Genomic DNA, 19,646 nt, shown 5'->3' on the forward strand with positions numbered 1-19,646 from the left:
AGGCCTCCCTGTCCATCACCAACTCCCGGAGTTCACTCAGACTCATGTCCATCGAGTCGGTGATGCCATCCAGCCATCTCATCCTCTGTCGTCCCCTTCTCCTCCTGCCCCCAATCCCTCCCAGCATCAGAGTCTTTTCCAATGAGTCAACTCTTTGCATGAGGTGGCCAAAGTACTGGAGTTTCAGCTTTAGCATCATTCCTTCCAAAGAAATCCCAGGGCTGATCTCCTTCAGAATGGAGTGGTTGGATCTCCTTGCAGTCCATGGGACTCTCAAGAGTCTTCTCCAACACCACAGTTCAAAAGCATCAATTCTTCAACACTCAGCTTTCTTCACAGTCCAACTCTCACATCCATATATGACCACTGGAAAAACCATAGCCTTGACTAGACGGACTTTTGTTGGCAAAGTAATGTCTCTGCTTTTGAATATGCTATCTAGGTTTGTCATAACTTTCTGTCCAAGGAGTAAGCGTCTTTTAATTTCATGGCTGCCATCACCATCTGCAGTGATTTTGGCCTTAACATTACTGAATTCACTGATGAGTTCTAGTAGTTTTTGGTGGTGATTTTAGGATTTTCTATGTGTAGTGCATATCATGTAATCTGTGAAAAGTGACAATTTTACTTCATTCTGTCAACACCAATCGTGGAGCTCATGTCATCCTGCTGGAGGGTGGGTGAGGCCCAGGAGCACTGGTAGGCAATTCTAGGTCCCAGGTGGCTGAGAGCTCAGGAGATTCTAAGGTAGCTGGTCACTAGTGGATGGGTCTGTGTCTCCACTCAATCAGCCCTTTTACATGAGGCATCCTTGTACTGGTGTTGACAGGGTGATGGGTGGGGCTGGGTCCTGATACTATTGATCTAGAGAGAGAGGATTTCAAAATGGCACTAGCCAGCACAGTGGCATCGTTAGAACTGAGCTCCCCCAAAACAGTTGGCGGCCATATTTATATCCCAGAATGACCTCTGTCTCCTGCCTCTCTGAGAGGCTGTTTAAGATCAGCAGGTGGGTCTGACCAGGCTCCTTTCTGATTGCTGCTTCTTCCCTGGTCCCTAGAGTATGTGAGATTTTGTGTGCACGCTTTGAGAGTGGAGTCTGTATATCCTACAGCCCCTGGCTCTCCTGAAAGTAAGCCCCACTGGCCTTCCAAGCCCAACATTCTGGAAACCCTTCTTCCCATTTCAGGACCCCCAGGCTAGGAAGCCCAATGTGGGCTCATATCCCTCACTCCTGAGGGAGAACCTCTGCAATACTAATTAACTCCCATTTGTGGATCATCCACCGTGGGGTGTGGGTCTTGATTATACCATATCTTCAGTTCAGTTCAGTCACTCAGTTATGTCCGACTCTTTGTGACCCCATGGACTGCAGCATGCCAGGCCTCCCTGTCCATCACCAACCCCCAGAGTTTATCCAAACTTGTGTCCATTGAGTCGGTGATGACATCCAACCATCTCATCCTCTGTTGTCCCCTTCTCCTCTTGCCTTCAATCTTCCCCAGCATCAAAGTTTTTTTCAATGAGTTCTTCATATCAGGTGGCCAAAGTATTGGAGTTTCGACTTCAACATCAGTCCTTCCAATGAACACTCAGGACTGATCTCCTTTAGGATGGACTGGTTGGATCTCCTTTCAGTCCAAGGGACTCTCAAGAGTCTTCTCCAACACCGCAGTTCAAAAGCATCAATTCTTCGGCTCTCAGCTTTCTTTATAGTCCAACTCTCACAACCATACATGGCTACTGGAAAAACCATAGCCTTGACTAGACGGACCTTTTTTGGAAAAGTAACATCTCTGCTTTTTAATATGCTGTCTAGGTTGGAGAAGGAAATGGCAGCCCACTCCAGTGTTCTTGCCTGGAGAATCCCAGGGACGGGGGAGCCTGGTTGGCTGCTGTCTATGGGGTCGCACAGAGTCGGAAATGACTGAAGTGACCTAGCATAGGTTGGTCATAATTTTCCTTCCAAGGAGTAAGCATCTTTTAATTTCATGGCTGCAGTCATCATCTGCAGTGATTTTGGAGCCCAGAAAAATAAAGTCAGCCGCTGTTTCCCCATCTATTTGCCATGAAGTGAAAGTGAAAGTCACTCAGTTATGTCCAACTCTTTGTGACCCCATGGACTATACAGTTCATGGAATTCTCCAGGCCAGAATACTGCGTGGGTAGCCTTTCCCTTCTTCAGGGGATCTTCCCAACCCAGGGATCGAATCCAGGTCTCCTGCATTGCAGGCGGATTCTTTATCAGCTGAGCCACCAGGGAAGCCCAAGAATACTGGAGTGGGTAGCCTATCCCTTCTCCAGTGGGTCTTCTGAACCCTGGAATTGAACCAGAGTCTCTACAAATCTTGTGGTTCCTTCTTTATATACTTAGTTGTGGAAGATCTTTTCAGCTAGTCTTTGGTGTTTCACATCAGTATTTGCTCTATAAGTTGTAATATTGGTGAGCCTGTAAGAGGAAATGAGCCCAAGGTCTTCCCAGTCCAACATCTTGGCCAGTTTCCTCAATATAAAATTATTGAGATACTTCAGAATTAAAAATTTCATACTAAGTCCTCAAGACCTGGTATGTCTTTTATACATACAGCACATAGCAATTTGGACTCTACACATTCCAAGTACTCAATACTCGTACATAGTCAGTGGCTACTATGTGAGACAGCATACGATCAGTGTTTGTAAACATTCCATATGTAAACCTAAAGAGGTATATTTAAATTTTTCTATTAAGAAAAGCTCAGTGTGCCCAATTCAGAAAATAATACCTAAAAATATCCCCCCATTTAACTGAATTTTTCTCAAATTACATTTGGAAGTTTTACTAGTTTTCCTTTAAATATATAGCTTTTAGATTGTTGCACATAGGTTTATGACTGTTGTGTTTTCTTCATAAAATTTTCTTTTTAATGCTTAATTGTGGTAAAACATCCCTAACATAAGATTTACCATTTTAACCACATTTAAGTGTACAGTTTGCTGCTGCTGCCGCTAAGTCACTTCAGTCATGTCCGACTCTGTGCGACCCCAGTACGGCAGCCCACCAGGCTCCCCTGTCCCTGGGATTCTCCGGGCAAGAACACTGGAGTGGGTTGCCATTTCCTTCTCCAGTGCATGAAAGTGAAAAGTGAAAGCGAAGTCGCTCAGTCGTGTCTGACTCTTAGCGACCCCATGGACTGCAGCCCACTAGGCTCCTCCATCCATGGGACTTTCCAAGCAAGAGTACTGGAGTGGGGTGCCATTGCCTTCTCCGAGTGTGCAGTTTAGTAGTGTTAATTACAGTCATATTGTTGTGCAACCAATTTCCATAACTCTTCGTCTTGAAAAACTGAAACTCTCTACCCCTTAAACTACATCTCTCCATTTCTCCCACCTCACAGTCCCTGGAAACCACCATTTTACTTTCTGTGTCTATGAATTTGAGTGCTCTAGATACCTAATATAAGTGGAATTGTACAATATTTTTCTTTTTGCTACTGGCCTTTTCACTTGGCATCATGTTCTCTGGATTCATTCATGTTGTCATATATATTCTTAGAATTTCTTTCCTTTTTAAGGCTGAAATATATTTCATTGTATAAATGAGGCACAGTTTGCTTATCTGTTTATCTGCCAATGAACATGGTTGGCTTTCACCTTTAGGCTATTGGGGATAATGCTGCTGAACATGGATGTACAAATCCCTCTTTAAGACTCTGTTTTCGATGCTTTTGTGCATGTACTAAGAAGTGGAATGGCTGGATCATCTGGTATTTAAGTTTTTGAGGAGCTGCCATTCTGTTTTGACAGTGGCTACAGCAATTTACTTTCCCATCAACAGTACACGAGGGTTCCAATTTTTCCACATTTTTTTCCTTGTTTTCTGTTTTGTTTGTTTTATGATTGCCATCATAATGGTGTGAGGAGACATCTCATTGTAGCTTTGATCTGCATTTCCCTAATGATTATGTTAAGCGTCTTTTCAATGCTTATTGGTTATTTGCACATATTCTTTTGAGAAATGTCTAAGTTGTTTGTTTATTTTGAATCAGGTCTTTTTGCCCATGTTGAGTTCCATGAGTTCTCCATATATTCTGGATGTTAATCCTGTATCAAACATATTTGTAAATGTTTTCTTTCACTCTATGGTGTGCCTTTTTGGTTTTGGCTTCTCTGGTGGCTCAGATAGTAAAGAATCTGCCTGCAATGCGGGACACTGGGATTCAATCCCTGGGTTGGAAAGATCCCCTGGGGAAGGGAATGGCAACCCACTCCAGTATTCTTGCCTGGAGAATCCCCTGGACAGAGGAGCCTGGTGGGCTACCATCCATGGGGTCGCAAAGAGTCGGACATGACTGAGCGACTAACACAAGAAGTTCATACATAAATGCTTATATCTGTATCTTAAGTTTGAATGTATTCTAGCAACTCTGTGCTTTCACTCTGTTGTTAATATCATTTGATGCACACATTTAAAATTTTTTCATGAAGTCCAGTTTTTAATTTTTTATTAGCTATTCTTTGGTGTAATTTCAAGAAATCTTTGCCAAATGTTGTGTTGTTTTCTCATATGTCTAGTTTGAAGAGTTTTATAGCTTTGGTCTTACATTTAGGCCTTTGATTTTGAGTTGAACTTATATATGGCATTGGGCTTCCCTTGTGGCTCAGTGGTAAAGGATATGCCTGTCAATGCAGCAGACACAGGTTCAATCTCTGGGTCAGGAAGATCCCTGGAGAAGGAAATGGCAACCCACTCTAGTATTCTTCCCTAGGAAATTCCATGGACAGAAGAGCCTGGTGGGGTTTCAAGAGTCCGACACGAATTAGCAATTAAACAAATATAAAATAATATATGGCGTTAGTAAGAGTCCAATTTCATTGCTTACATTCAGACACCCAGTTTTCCCAGCACCATTTGTTGAAAAGATGGTCCCTACTGAATACTGGGGAGAAGGCAATGGCACCTCACTCCAGTACTCTTGCCTGGAAAATCCCATGGGCGGAGGAGCCTGGAGGGCTGCAGTCCATGGGGTCACTGAGGGTCAGACACGACTGAGCAACTTCACTTTCACTTTTCACCTTCATGCATTGGAGAAGGAAATGGCAACCCACTCCAGTGTTCTTGCCCGGAGAATCCCAGGCAGTGGTGCACTGCCGTCTATGGGGTTGCAGAGTTGGACACGACCAAAGTGACTTAGCAGCAGCAGCATTGAATATTGTGCAGCCTTGCCCAAAATAACTTGACCATATATGTGAAGTCTATCTGGATTTAAAAGTTGTTTGAGAGCATTGATCTGATAGGAGTCACTCCTATTAGAAAACAGAAATGCTTCTAGGTGAATTTTTTGGGTCATATTACAAATTTCAGTGAGATTTGACTTGGTCTATCGTTTTTATCTATACCTTAATTTGGTGCAAAATCAAGAGTTAGAGTGTTCATTCTTCCCAGGAATGATGTTGTATGCCTCTTCATTTATTTTATTCTAGTATAGATTTAAAGCTCTAACTGGACCAGAGAAAATACCATCAGTTTCCAATCCCCCAAGTGCACTGTGCCTTAGTTGGCTTAGTATATGTGTTACTTTGAATGGCAAGGATGGGACAGCCGATCACATTTTTGCTGGTCTAGGGCTGGGCAGCCAAAGAAGCCCTCCCACATCGTCCCCAGGGCAGACGGGACACGGAGATGCTGTATCCTGCTGAGCACACGTGAGCATCAGTCTCTGTAGCAGGGCCGCCTCGTGGGCCCGCGATGCAAGCAGTTGCACAGGCCCCGCCTCAGAAGGGTCCCACAAATTCAGGAGCCCCTCTGTTTTGGAGGAATCTATCCTTATCAGGACTCAACACTGTAACTGACCTTGGAGAAAAATGTGAACATAAACAATAAGATATAATAAAAGCCCAGATTAAGGTACACCCCAGTCCCTAAACAGAGTAGCAGAAGACTGATGCCTTCAGCATCAGAAGAGGATTCAGAGAGACAGGTTGGGGGCAAGGGACAGCTCCCTGATGTCCAGGGTGTGCAGATCTTCAGGACTTGTGCTTTCTGACCCCACTGTGTCATTGCTAAGTGTTGCCTTGCCCATCGATGCTTAACAGCAACTCTTATTCCAGGAAGTTAATACAGATGTTTCAAACATCACTTCTGTTGTCTTCATCAGGAATGTCATCAGATATTTCCATATACGACAGCTCCTCCAACAGACTCTCCCCCTAAACAGTGGAAGAGGTGTCTCAGTGTGGAAGAGGAACAAAAAGACAACCAGGTTCCCTCCTGCTGAGAGAAAGCTGTCTCAGCGATGTTGTACGTTTCCCTGGAAGTGAACAATGAAGGGCTCCTTGTTCGCCCATCAATCAGGGGAAAGAGTTTAAAGAGTTCTCAGATAAGGTCACATGCACCAGAGGTTTTGGGTGGGGACTGGGACAGAGGTGCCTTCTGAGAGTTCAGTCCAGCCCTGTAGAGTGTGCTTAGCAGAGAGGCAGAAGGTGATCAAAGGGAATGTGCCCACGCAGCCTTGCTTTGGAGATTGGATGACAAACATTTCAGTGACCTAGAATGCTCCCTACCGGAAGCAGCAGAGTCAGAGGAGATTTTCCAAGAGAAGGGAGGAAGGGACTTTCCTAGGGTGAAATCAGAGGTGATGAAACCCAGGCATGGACTTATCCTGTAATGATTAATGTATGGATGGCAAACTGCCCTCCAATGCCATGCCATTTTGCTTAAGTGACCTGATGATAAGATAAAGGGAACAAATATAGGTGGCATAGCTCAACCGGAGACTCAGTAGCTTTTGGTTTGTGTGGAGATGGCCCTGGGACTGCAGCTTCCGTGGCAGGTGCTGGCTGGACTCCTGCTCTGTCTGTGCATCAAGCGATAACCAAGTCTCAGAATATGCTGGTGGTCCCCATGGAGGGCAGCCACTCGCTTAAGCATGCAGGGAGGCCATTAATGAGCTCCAGGCCGAAGGCCACCGAGCAGTGGTTGTTCCTCTGCAGGTGAATATACACACCCAGGCGGAGCGCTTTTTCACCACGAAAATCTATGCGATTCCTGACACACAGGAAGAATATGATTCTCTCATGAGGGGTCATGTTCATCTGCTTTTTGAAAGAGGATGTTTTTTAGCACTGTTTCTGGGGGCTACGGTGTCTGTAACGACTGTTTGCTCTCTGTAAGGTCTTTTAAGGTATTCCAAGGACCTGATCAGGCACTCGAATGCCAGTCCCTTTGATGCAGTTTTAAGGGACCCTATGTACTGCCGCGGGGCTGTCTTGCCGATCCAGTTCACAGCAAGAACTGTTCTGCTGTATCTCACTTGCGCAATGTTTGTTGAACCTGTGGTAGGCAAGGCGTGAGCTAAGAGGCTGGAATAAGACTCAAGAAGCCGTGGAAACTGCAGACACGTTTCTTCTCTCCTGGCTGGCACAGCAGCCGTAGCAGCAGACACAGTATATTGTCTCCTCTCGTGGCTGACCCGACGGACACAGCCATGAGGCTTTAGGTGGAGCTCAGTCAGGTACACCGCACAAAGTAGCCCAGGACCAAGCAAGTACCTCCTGAGGCGCATGCTCAGTGCTAGACAACGCGCTTAGCTGTTCAGTTCAGTTCAGTTCTCTCGCTCAGTCATGTCCGATTCTTTGCGACCCCACGGACTGCAGCAGGCCAGGCCTCCCTGTCCATCACCAACTCCCGGAGCTTACTCAAACTCGTGTCCATCAGGTCGGTGATGCCAGCCAACCATCTCATCCTCTGTCTCCCCCTTCTCTTGCCCTCAATCTTTCCCAGCATCAGGGTCTTTTCCAGTGAGTCACCTCTTTGTACCAGGTGGCCAAAGTATTGGAGTTTCAGCTTCAGCAGCAGTCCTTCCTGAACGTGCCATCCTGGCTGATTAGCTGTTTTCCCCACAGGGGCTGGCTAAGTACCTGTTGATTTCTGCTGTATTTATTTATTCATTTATCGTGTTCCCTCTGTGTGACTTAGATGTTGAGGGCACAGCATGCCCAAACCCTTTCTCATGCATTCCTAGGTTGTTAACAATGAATTCAGACCGCATGACATTCTTCCAAAGGGTCAAGAGCATGCTCTACCCTCTGAGCCTGAAGTACATTTGCCAGGTTTCTGTCATTCCTTATGCACGTATGGCCTCTGAGCTTCTTCAGAGAGAGGTGTCACGGGGGGAGATTCTTGCCTCTGGATCCGTGTGGCTGTTCAGAGAAGACTTTGTGATGGACTATCCACGGCCCATCATGCCCAACATGGTGTTCACTGGGGGCATCAACTGTGCCAACAGGAAACCATTATCTCAGGTCTGTACTGCTGCTTTTATTCAATCAGTGTTCCAAGTGGAGCACATGTTTTTAAAATTAATTAATTAATTACTTTTTTTTTTTTTTTTTTTTTGCCATGTTGCAGTGCCTGTGGGATCCTAGTTCCTCAACCAGGATTTGAACCTGGGCCCTTGGCAACGATGGCTTGAGTCCTAACCACTGGCTTGCCTGGGAGTTCCCAAGTGAAACATACTTTTTATAAATATCTTACTTCCAGGTGCTTAATATATATTGATCTTTCTAAAAGTTCCTACCTCACATTCTCCTTCTAACAGTCTCTGTTGTGAATTGTTAAAGTGCCTGCAGTAGTGTGGTAAAGTTTGTGATGGTCTTTGAGAGGAGTGACAGTCAGGGATGAGGGTCTGCAATAGGACTGATAAGCGATGGTGTTTGTTATTCGCCTGTGATTGCCCTTTTTTGTAGGCACTGTTGTAGCCATTGTCCGATTTTCTCCAGCTGAGTAGGAAGGAGCACGTTTGTTGAGCTGAGAATCCATCCATCAGGAGTTTTTGCCTGAGAGTGTTCCATAGAAGGAGGAAAGAATAGCAGATGGCATTTGTTGAACTGATACTGGTTTTGTCTTGGAAAGGATTGTGGTTGCAGGAGACCTAAACACCAAAAAGAATCTGAAATTTCAGAGAGGTAGGGTAAGTGGAAGTGAGATAATACCGGAGAGAGAAGTCGAGGTCTCCGTGATCAGAGAAAGGAATAATTGAGCCCAACTTCTCAGAGATGGAGCTGTGCTGACCAGAAGTCTTCTGGCCAGGACTTGGTGTCTGGAGTAAAATGTGGTGATGTACGGGGCTGGATTGCGTGTCATATAGGTCTTCAAGGTGGGACACTGAGGTCATCAAAAAGTAGTGGTGGGGGCTGGAAGGAGGTAAACTGTGAATGCAGTGAAGGTGGGGGCAGTGATGCTGAGAACTGAGTCTCAAAGTGGAAAGATTTGACCTCACCTCCAAATCTGCCCCGGCCCTGACCACTCCACCCCAAGTTTCCATCATGGGAACTACGGCTTTCCTCACAGTTTCACAGTCTTCTCATGTTAACTCTGGATATTTGGGTTTAATTGAAATAGGACTCTTGGGGGCAGGATTTGTTTCTTAATCCACTGAGTTAGCCGTTTGTTTGTTTTTTTGCTGACCTTGTGTCTCATGTACTTAATTTATATTAACTTCCATGACTTTAGGTCTCTTATAGCTTTTGTATTCTTCAATTGTGGGAGATCTTTTTATTGCTGATTCAGTGTCATTACTGGTAATTGGTTTGTTAATATTTTCTATTTCTTCCTGGTTCAGTCTTGGGATGTAGTCCATTTCTAAGAAACTGTCCATGTCTTCTAATTGTTCATTTTATTGGCATATAACTGTTCACAGTAATCTCTTATGATCCTTTATATGTTTTGTGTGTTTCTTGGGACTTCGTCTTTCTCATTTTGGCTTTTATTTACCTGGACTTCCTTTCTTTTTGATGACTCTGACTGAAAGTTTATCAACTTTATTTTTTCAAAGAATCAGTTCTTTGTTTCATTGATCTTTTAAATTTCTGGCTTAAGCTTTATGATTTTTTTTTCTTTATATTCTTCTGGATTTTGGTTATTCTTTTTAGTTACTTTGGGTGTAAGTTTAGGTTATTTCAGATTTTTCTTATTTCATGATCTATGCTTGTATGGCTAAAAACGTTCCTTTTAGAACTACTTTTACTGTTTCCCATAGATTTTGGATTATCACGTTTTCATTTTTATTTGTCTTGAGGTATTTGTTTAATTTCTTCAATGACCCACTGACTGTGACACATTGTTTTGCCTCCATGCGTTTCTGCAGCTTTTTTTGTAGTTCAGTTTTAGTTTCATAACATCATGGTTGGAAAAGATGTTTGATGTGATTTCAGTATTCTTGAGTTTAGTGACACTTGATCTGTGTGATTTACCGAGACTGATATACCATATACACTTGAAAAGAATGTGTGTTTTGCTGCTTTTGATGGAATGTTTTGCATATATCTATTAAGCCTAACTGGTCTAATGTGTTGTTTAGGACCAGTGTTTCTGTATTGGTTTTCTGTCTGAATGCTGTGTCCATTGATGTATGTGGGATTTTAAATCACCCTAATATTGTTGTTTACTGTCACCTTGTCTTTTTATGTCTGTTAATACTTGCCATTTGTATTTAAGTGCTCCTATGTTGAGGCCACATATGTCTGCATATGTATCTAATGGTGGCCCACTGGTAGGTTAATCCGGATCCTGGAGTCCCTGTCTGTAGAGCCCAGGTTTCCTGGAGCTGGTGTCAGTCTGCTGGAGGGTGGGGTGAGGTCCAGGGGTGTCCTGAGCTCGTGCTGGTGCACTGGTAGGTAAGTCCAGGTCCTGGGCACTGTGGTGCACGGGGCCTGGTCCTGGGCCTTCTGGTGGATGGGGCCAGGTCCCAGGTGGCTTGTTCTTAGAGGGTTAATGCAGCTGCCTACTAATGGATGGCTCTGTGTCTCCACTTAACTAGCTACTTGGCCTGGAGTATCCTAGTACTAGTGCTGACTAACTGATGGGTGAGGCTGTGTCCCGATGTTAATAAGGTAGAGGATGATCCAAACGGCACTTGCTGGCACAGTATCATCGTGACTGAAGCTCTCCAGAATTGCCCATTGGCTTTAGAGGAATCCATCCAGAACAGGACTTAGGTCTGTAACTGACCTTGGAGAAAAATCTGAACATAAACTCCAAGATGTAATAAAGGCCCAGATAAGTAAAGGCCCCAGTCCCTAAATAGAGTAGTGAAAGACTGGCACCTTTAGCAGCATAAAAGGAATTCAGAGACCCTCCTCTGAGGCCAGGGGATGGCTCCCTCCTGTCCTATGGCGTGTAGATCGTGAGGGCTGGCCCTAACTGACGCCACTGTGTCATCGCTAAGAGTTCTCTTGCCCACTGGAACTTTCAGTTCAGTTCAGTTGCTCAGTCATGTCAGAATCTTCATGAGCCCATGGGCCACAGCACTCTAGGCCTCCCTGTCTATTACCAACTCCCGGAGTTTACTCAAACTCATCTCCATTGAGTGGGTGATGCCGTCCAACCATCTCATCCTCTGTTGTCCCCTTCTCCTCCTGCCTTCAATCTTCCCAGCAATTATTTTATTCTAGTCTAGATGTGTATTTCTAACTGTAGCAGAGAAAACACCACACTCCTTGCCAATCCCGTAAGTGCACTGTGTACCCTCACTTGGTTCATAGTATCCATGTAGGTTGAGTGCCAAACACAGGGCAGCTTATCACAGTGAGGGAAGCCAGAAAGTTGTCCTGTAATCTGTATGACATGCAGTTAAGAGCCAGACAATAACAGGGGTCACTGAGTTCTTAGTGAGTCAGTTCTTATCAGGTGGCCAAAGTATTGGAGTTTCAGCTTCAACATCAGTCCTTCCAATGAACACTCAGGACTGATCTCCTTTAGGCTGGACTGGTTGGATGTCCTTGCAGACTCTCAAGAGTCTTCCCCAACACCACAGTTCAAAAGCATCAATTCTTCTGCTCTCAGCTTTCTTTATAGTCCAACTCTCACATCCATACATGACCACTGGAAAAACCATAGCCTTGACTAGACAGACCTTGGTTGACAAAGTAATGTGTCTGTTTTTTAATATGCTGTCTAGGCTGGTCATAACTTTCCTTCCTAGGAGTAAGCATCTTTTAATTTCACGGCTGCAGTCACCATCTGCAGTGATTTTGGAGCCCAGTAAAATAAAGTCAGCCACTGTTTTCACTGTTTTCCCATCTATTTGCCATGAAGTGATGGGACAGGATGCCATGATCTTAGTTTTCTGAATGTTGAGCTTTAAAGCCAACTTTTTCACTCTCCTCTTTCACTTTCATCAAGAGGCTTTTTAGTTCTTCACTTTCTGCCATAAGGGTGGTGTCATCTGCATATCTGAGGTTATTGATATTTCTCCCAGCAACCTAGATTCCAGCTTGTGCTTCCTCCAGCCCAGCGTTTCTCATAATATACTCTGCATATAAGTTGAATAAGCAGGATGACAACATACAGCCTTGATGTACTCCTTTTCCTATTTGTAACCAGTCTGTTGTTCCATGTCCAGTTCTAACAGTTGCTTCCTGACCTGCATATAGGTTTCTCAAGAGGCAGGTCAGGTGGTCTGGGATTCCCATCTCTTTCAGAATTTTCCAAAGTTTTTTGTGATCCACACAGTCAAAGGCTTTGGCATAGTCAATAAAGCAGAAATAGATGTTTTTCTGGAACTTTTTTGCTTTTTTGATGATGCAGCAGATGTTGACAATTTGATCTCTGGTTCCTCTGCCTTTTCTAAATCCAGTGTGAGCATCTGGAAGTTCACGGTTCACGTATTGCTGAAGCTTGGCTTGGAGAATTTTGAGTATTACTTTGCTAGGATGTGAGATGAGTGCAACTGTGTGGTAGTTTGAGCATTCTTTGGCTTTGCCTTTCTTTGGGATTGGAATGAAAACTGACCTTTTCCAGTCCTGTGGCCACTGCTGAGTTTTCCAAATTTGCTGGCATATTGAGAGCAACACTTTCACAGCATCATCTTTCAGGATTTGAAATAGCTCAACTGGAATTCCATCACCTCCACTAGCTTTGTTCGTAGTGATGCTTTCTAAGGCCCACTTGACTTCACATTCCAGGATGTCTGGCTCTAGGTCAGTGATCACACCATCGTGATTATCTGGGTCGTGAAGATCTTTTTTGTATAGTTCTTCTGTGTATTCTTGCCACCTCTTCTTAATATCTTCTGCTTCTGTTAGGTCCATACCATTTCTGTCCTTTATCGAGCCCATCTTTGCATGAAATGTTCCCTTTGTATCTCTAATTTTCTTGAAGAGATCTCTAGTCTTTCCCATTCTATTGTTTTCCTCTATTTCTTTGCACTGATCGCTGAGGAAGGCTTTCTTATCTCTCCTTGCTATTCTTTGGAATTCTGCATTCAGATGCTTATATCTTTCCTTTTCTCCTTTGCTTTTCACTTCTCTTCTTTTCACAGCTATTTGTAAGGCCTCCCCAGACAGCCATTTTGCTTTTTTGCATTTCTTTTTCTTGGGGATGGTCTTGCTCCCTATCTCCTGTACAATGTCACGAACTTCCATCCATAGTTCATGGGCACTCTACCTATCAGATCTAATCCCTTAAATCTATTTCTCACTTCCACTTTATAATCATAAGGGATTTGATTTAGGTCATACCTGAATGGTTTAGTGGTTTCCCCCACTTTCTTAAATTTCAGTCTGAATTTGGCAATAAGGAGTTCATGATCTGAGCCACAGTCAGTTCCCAGTCTTGTTTTTTCTGACTATATAGAGCTTCTCCATCTTTGGCTGCAAAGAATATAATCAATCTGATTTTAGTGTTGGCCATCTGGTGATGTCCATGTGTTGAGTCTTCTCTTGTGTTGCTGGAAGAGGGTGTTTGCTATAACCAGTGTGTTCTCTTGGCAGAGCTCTATTAGCCTTTGCCCTGCTTCATTCTGTACTCCAAGGCCAAATTTGCCTGTTACTCCAGGTGTTTCTTGACTTCCTACTTTTGCATTCCAGTCCCCTATAATGAAAAGGACATCTTTTTTGGGTTTTAGTCCTAGAAGGTCTTGTAGGTCTTCATAGAACCATTCAACTTCAGCTTCTTCAGTGTTACTGGTTGGAACATAGGCTTGGATTACTGTGATATTGCATGGTTTGCCTTGGAAATGAACAGAGATCATTCTGTCATTTTTGAGATTGCATCCAAGTACTGCATTTCAGACTCTTTTGTTGACTGTGATGGATACTCCATCTCTTCTAAGGGATTCCTGCCCATAGTAGTAGACATAATGGTCATCTGAGTTAAATTCACCCATTCCAGTCCATTTTAGTTCGCTGATTCCAAAAAATGTTGACGTTCACTCTTGCCATCTCCTGTTTGATCACTTTCAATTTGCCTTGATTCATGGACATGAACTTCCAGATGTTCAAGCTGGTTTTAGAAAAGGCAGAGGAACCAGAGATCAAATTGCCAACATCTGCTGGATCATAGAAAAAGCAAGAGAGTTCCAGAAAAACATCTATTTCTGCTTTATGACTATGGCAAAGCCTTTGACTGTGTGGATGACAATAAACTTTGGAAAATTCTGAAAGAGATGGGATCCCAGACCACCTGACCTGCCTCTTGAGAAACCTATATGCAGGTCAGGAAGCAACAGTTAGAAGTGGACATGGAACAACAGACTGGTTACAAATAGGAAAGGAGTATGTCAAGGCTGTATATATTGTCACCCTGCTTATTTACCTTATATGCAGAGTACATCATGAGAAACGCTGGGCTGGAGGAAGAACAAGCTGGAATCTAGGTTGCTGGGAGAAATATCAATAACCTCAGACATGCAGATGACACCACCCTTACGGCAGAAAGTGAAGAACTAAAGAGCTTCTTGATGAAAGCGAAAGAAGAGAGTGAAAAAGTTGGCTTTAAAGCTCAACATTCAGAAAACTAAGATCATGGCATCCTGTCCCATCACTTCATGGCAAATAGATGGGGAAACAGTGGCTATTTTTCTGGGCTCCAAAATCACTGTAGATGGTGACTGCAGCCATGAAATTAAAAGACGCTTACTCCTAGGAAGGAAAGTTATGACCAACCTAGACAGCATATTAAAAAGCAGAGACATTACTTTGTCAACCAAGGTCCATCTAGTCAATGCTATGGTTTTTCCAGTGGTCATGTATGGATGTGAGAGTTGGACTACAAAGAAAACTGAGAGCAGAATTGATGCTTTTGAACTGTGGTGTTGGAGAAGACTCTTGAGAGTCCCTTGGACTGCAAGGAGATCTAACCAGTCCATCCTAAAGGAGATCAGTCCTGGGTGTTCTTTGGTAGGACTGATGTTGAAGCTGAAACTCCAATATTTTGGCCACCTGATGCACAGAGCTGACTCATTGGAAAACACCCTGATGCTGAGAAAGTTTGAAGGCGGGAGGAGAAGGGGACAACAGAGGATGAGATGGTTGGATGGCATCACTGACTCTATGGACATGGCTTTGGGTGGACTCCGGGAGTTGGCGATGGTCAGGGAGGCCTGGCTCGCTGCGGTTCATGGGGTTGCAAAGATTTGGACACGACTGAGTGACTGAACTGAACTTAACTGAACATTCCAGGCTCCTATGCAATATTGCTCTTTACAGCATCGGACCTTGCTTCTATCTCCAGTCCCATCCACAACTGGGTGTTGTTTTTGCTTTGGCTCCGTCTCTTCATTCTTTCTGGAGTTATTTCTCCACTGATCTCCAGTAGCATATTGGGTGCCTACTGACCTGGGGAGTTCCTCTTTCAGTGTCCTATCATTTTGCCTTTTCATACTGTTTATGGGGTTCTCAAGGCAAGAATACTGAAGTGGTTTGCCATTCCCTTCTCCAGTGGACCATATTTTGTCACAACTCTCCACCAAGACCCATCCATCTTGGGTGGCTCTACAAGGCATGGCTTAGTTTTCATTGAGTTAGACAAGGCTGTGGTCCATGTGATTAGATTGGAGATAATCTTGAGAAGAGATTCTCCACGTCCCCCACCTCCAAGGTAAGGAGCAGTGGCTGCACTTTGCTGGAGCAGCCATGAAGAGACACCCCACATCCAAGTTAAGAGATACCCCAGTAAGATGGTAGGCACTGAGAGAGGGCATCAGCGGGCAGACAGACTGAAACCATAATCACAGAAACTAAGCAATCTAATCACTGACACTTTAGATAACAGCAATTCTAATTCCATGAAGTGGAAACAGAATTAACCAACTCTTCAGCTCTCTTTCTTAAGGATCTCTCCAGATATTTGGATGTTTGACAGCTGTCCCAATAGACTCTTCCCTGAACATTGCAAGAGGTATCTCAGTGTTGAACAGGAAAAAATGGACAGTGAGCATCCCCTATCTGCTAAGAGAAAGCTATCATAGCAATGTCATGTATTAATATCTCCCTGGAGGTGCTCTGAGTTCACTCATGAATAGGGAGAAAGAGTTTAAAGAGTTCCCAGATAAGGTCACATTCAGCAGAGGTTCTGGGTGGGGACTGGGGCAGAGGTGACTCCTCAGTGTTCAGTCCAGCCCCAGAGAAATGGTTAGCAGAGAGGTAGGAGGTGATCAAGGGAATGGGCAGGCACAGCCTTACTTTGGGTCTTGGATGAAGAACAAGAGAGTGAACTAGAATGTTCCCCAGAGGAAGCAGTAGGTCAGAGGAGTTTTTCCAAGATAAGGGGGAGTGATCTTTTTTTGGGTGAAACCAGAGGTGATGAAACCTGGGCATAGATTTATCTTGTAATGATTAATGTTCAGAGGGCTCAGCGCCTTCCAATGACATGCCATTTTGCTTAAGTGACTTGATGATAAGATAAATATATGGGAATAAATATAGGTGGCACAGCCCCACCAGCGACGGAGCACCTTCTGGTTTGTGTAGAGATGGCCCTGGGACTGCAGCTTCGGTGGCAGGTGCTGGCTGGACTCCTGCTCTGTCTGTGTGTCGGGCAATGGGCCGAGGCTGGGAAGGTGCTGGTGGTCCCCATGGAGGGCAGCCACTGGCTCAGCATGCAGGAGGCCGTGCAGGAGCTCCACGCCAGAGGTCACCAGGCAGTGGTCCTATCTCCGGAGGTCAACGTTCACATCAAGGCAGAGGACTTTTTCACCATGAAAACCTATGCCATTCCATACACCCAGATGATTTTGATTACTTCCTGATGGGCAGTTTTAATATGTTTTTTGAGAGAGTGCCTTTTTTAACACTGTTTTGGAAAACTATGACAGCTACAAAAAATCTGTCTTTGGCCTTTGAAAGGTCTTGTGAGGCACTGTTTTATAACAAGGACCTGATCAGAGACCTGAATGCCAGTTCCTTCGATGAGGTTTTAACGGACCCTATTTACCCCTGCGGGGCAGTGCTGGCTAAGTATCTGTCCATTCCTACTGTGTCTTTCCTGCGTTTCCTTCCCTGTGACTTAGATGTTGAGGGCGCAGCATGCCCAAACCCTTTCTCTTATGTTCCTAAGTTGTTAACAAGGAATTCAGACCACTTGACGTTCTTCCAAAGGGTCAAGAACTTGCTCTACCCTCTGACCCTGAAGTACCTTTGCCATTTTTCTTTCACTCCTTATGCACATATGGCCTCTGAGCTTCTTCAGAGAGAGGTGTTGTTGGGGGAGATTTTTGGCTCTGCATCTGCGTGGCTGTACAGAGGAGACTTTGTGATGGACAACCCATGGCAGATCATGCCCAATATGGTGTTCATTGGGGGTTTCAACTGTGGCAACAGGAAACCATTATCTCAGGTCTGTACTGCTGCTTTTGTTCAATCAGTGTTCCAAGTGGAACACATTATTTTCAATGAAAAAATTAAAAAAAATTTTATGCCATGCTTCACATCTTATGGGATCCTAGTTCACCCACCAGAGATTTAACCCAAGCCCTTGGCAGTAAACACTTGGAGTCCTAACCACTTGTCAACCAGGGAATTCCCAAGTGAAATGTATTTTTAGGAAACAACTTATTTCCAGCTTCTTTCTTATCTACTGTTCTTTCTAAAGAGTCTAACCTTCAAATTCCTTCTGGTAGTCTTTGGTGACATAAGTTGTTAAAATGCCTCAAGTAGTGTAGTAAAAGTTTGTGATGGTCTTTGAGGGGGCTTCCCTGTTAGTTCAGCTGGTAAAGAATCCACCTGCAATGCAGGAGACTCCAGTTTGATTCCTGGGTCAGGAAGATCTGATGGAGAAGGGATAGGCTACCCACTCTAGTATTCTGGGGCTTCCCTGGTGGATCAGATGGTAAAGAATCTGCCTGCAATGTGGGAGACCTGGGTTTGATCCCTGGGTTGGGAATACCGTCTGGAGAAGGGAACGGCCACCTACTTCAGTATTCTGGCCTGGAGATGTCCATGGACAGGCTACAGTCCTGAAAATCCATGGGGTGCAAAGAGTTGGACACGACTGAGCTAATTTCACTTTCCTTTCACTTTGAGAGGAAGGAGAGGCAGAGATTATGTTCAGTAACAGGTTGACAAGAAATGGTGTGATTCCACCATGATTGTCCCTTGTAAAGGTACTGTTGTAACTGTTGTGCAACTTTCTTCAGCTTAGTAGGAGCAGAGAACTTGAGCTATGAATCCATCCATAAGGGATTTTACATTGAGGTCTTCAAATGAAGGATGAGAGAACTGGCAAAATATATTTATTGACCTGATAATTCTTAGTGGTTTTGTCTTGGAAGGGATTGAGGTGTGATCACAGGAAACCTAACACCCAGAGGAAACAAGTTTCAGAGAGGTCAAATAAATTAAGTGGAAATGAAATAATGCTGGACAGAGAAGTTGGGCTCTCTATGATCAGAGAAAGGAATAACAGATCCAGCTTTTCTGAGATGGAGCTGTGCTGACCAGAAGTCTTCTGACCAGGAGTTGGTGTCTGGAGAAAAATGTGGGGGTGTACAGAGCTAGATTGGGCTTTTCTAGTGGCTCAGCTGGTAAAGAATCCACCTGCAATGTGGGAGACCTCGGTTTGATCCCAAGATTGGGAAGATCCCTGGGAGAAGGGAAAGGCTACCCACTCCAGTTTTCTGGCCTGGGGAATTCCATGGACTGAGAAAAGAAGAGAAGCTAAAGGAAAAGGAGAAAAGGAAAGATATATCCATCTGAATGCTGAGTTTCAAAGAATAGCAAGCCTTCTGCAGCAATCAATGCAAAGAAATAGAGGGAAAGAATAGAATGGGAAAGACTAAAGATATCTTCAAGAAAACTAGAGATATCAAGAGAACATTTCATGCAAAGATGGGCTCAATAAAGGGCAGAAATGGTATGGACCTAACAGAAGCAGAAGATATTAAGAAAAGGTGGCAAGAATACACAGAAGAACTACACAAAAAAGATCTTAATCACCCAGATAACCATGATGGTGTGATCACTCACCTAGAGCCAGAGATCCTGGATGCGAAGTCAAATGAGCCTTAGGAAGCATCACTACTAACAAAGCTACAGGAGGTGATGGATTTCCAGTTGAGCTATTTCAAATCCTAAAAGATGATGCTATGAAAGTGTTGCTCTCCATATGCCAGCAAATTTGGAAAACTCAGTAGTGGGCGTAACAGGAAAAAATCAGTTTTCATTCCAATCCCAAAGAAAGGCAATACCAAAGAATGTTCACACTACCGCACAATTGCACTCATCTCACATCCTAGCAAAGTAATGCTCAAAATTCTGCAAGCAAGGCTTCAGTAGTACATGAACCATAAACTTCTAGATGTTCAAGCTAGATTTAGAAAAAGCAGAGGAACCAGAGATCAAATTGCCAACATCTGTTGGATCATTGAAAAAGCAAGAAAGTTCCAGAA

General features: G+C 44.1%; 1 protein-coding gene and 1 pseudogene across 2 annotated transcripts in view; both read left to right on the forward strand.

The window, feature by feature from the left end:
- LOC102264665 (UDP-glucuronosyltransferase 1-6) overlaps positions 1–19,646 on the forward strand; it is a 151,828-nt gene that overhangs the window by 75,988 nt on the left and 56,194 nt on the right. The gene's annotated exons all lie outside the window — the stretch shown is intronic.
- Positions 16,734–17,725, forward strand: LOC102269449 (UDP-glucuronosyltransferase 1A3 pseudogene; annotated as a pseudogene).

The sequence above is a fragment of the Bos mutus genome, chromosome 3 (assembly GCF_027580195.1).
Source record: "Bos mutus isolate GX-2022 chromosome 3, NWIPB_WYAK_1.1, whole genome shotgun sequence".
Taxonomy (NCBI): domain Eukaryota; kingdom Metazoa; phylum Chordata; class Mammalia; order Artiodactyla; family Bovidae; genus Bos; species Bos mutus.